This window comes from Austrofundulus limnaeus, unplaced genomic scaffold, assembly GCF_001266775.1.
Source record: "Austrofundulus limnaeus strain Quisiro unplaced genomic scaffold, Austrofundulus_limnaeus-1.0 Scaffold420, whole genome shotgun sequence".
NCBI lineage: Eukaryota > Metazoa > Chordata > Actinopteri > Cyprinodontiformes > Rivulidae > Austrofundulus > Austrofundulus limnaeus.
In genome coordinates, this window is record NW_013952822.1 from 133,808 (window position 1) to 135,440 (window position 1,633).

Genomic DNA, 1,633 nt, shown 5'->3' on the forward strand with positions numbered 1-1,633 from the left:
AGTCCAAGGCGGCAGGCAAAAACGTGCTGGATACTGTTTTCTGCAAACAGGTAAATACAAAAAAAAAAACAAAAAAAAAACACAGGTAATACAAAAACTCTTGGAAAGAGTAACAAGCAGCAGGCTGAGCTCATACCAAACATGAGGCGATACTTCAGCGATGAGTTGATCTTCAGCACTGCCTTAAGAAGCCTGGAGGTAATGAGCCAAATCGCATGCAGGTGTGGGTGATCAGCGCTGCCACCAATCATGGAGGTAGGGGGTGGAAACACCAAAATGCCTCACACTGAATGTCCTTTTAACACAATTAAACCTGAGTTGCTTTGTCTGAAACCCCAGAAGACTCAGCAACCTGAGTTGCTTTGTCTGAAACCCCAGAAGACTCCGGTGGAGGCCTCAACARTCACTTGGATCAAAGACTACCTGACAAACAGACCACAGTTTATGAGACTGAAGGACTGTGTGTCTAACCAGGTGGTCAGCAGCACAGGAGCACCACAGGGGACTGTACTCTCACCATTCCTGTTCACACAGTACACTTCAGACTTCCAGCACAAGTCAGACTGCTGTCATCTACAGAAATACTCAGATGACTCTGCAGTTGTTGGGTGTATCAGAGATGGACAGGAAGCTGAGTACAGAGAGCTGGTGGACCGCTTTGTGGCATGGTGTGGAAAAATCATCTCATCTTGAATGTGAACAAAATAAAGGAGATGATTGTAGATTTCAGGAGAAATAGTGTTAGATCAAACCTTGTTTCCATCATGGGAGAAGTGGAGGTGGTTGAGGAACATAAATACCTCAGTGTTCATCTGGATAACAGACTGGACTGGAGACTCAACAGTGAAGCAATCTACAGTACAAGAAAGGACAGAGCAGACTGTACTTCTTAAGGAAGCTGAGATCCTTCAATGTCTGCAGCAAGATGCTGCAGATCTTCTACAAGTCTGTTGTTGAGAGTCATCTCTTCTGCTGTCATCTGTTGGGGCAGCAGCATCAGAGCCAGGGATCTAAAAAGGCTAAACAACCTGATAAAGACGACTGGTTCTGTTCTGGGGACGACTGTGGAACCTCTTGAAATGATTTCACATAAAATCAAGAACATTGTGGACAACCCTGACCATTCTCTTCATCAGACTGTCATAGAACAATAGAGCGTCTTCAGTCGAAGGCTTCTTCAGTTCCATTGTAATACAGACGGCAACAGAAGATTTTTCCTGCCCACAGCCATGACCAGCTACAATAAGTCTTTAGTTAAATGAGTTACAACATCATCTCATTTCCCTCGGATCAGTAAAGTATTTTTGAATTGAAATTAATTTAATCCACCTCCACTTTATATATCTGTCCATTTGACTGTGGTTTTTTAACCCACGTTTCCATTTAGGGTCATTGGGAACTGGTACTTAGGTATGTGTTGGTAGATTGTCTCTGCACATTTGTGTTGAGTTCACTCTGACATTTGTAGATTTTAAAGCTGAAAACAAGTTAACGTCTTGTGATTTAAAGTGAACGCCCCACACAAACTGTTTAAATATCCATGTGCTCAATCAACCCATCCATCCATCCATCCATCCATCCATCCATCCATCCATCCATCCATCCATCCATCCATCCATCCATCCATCCATCC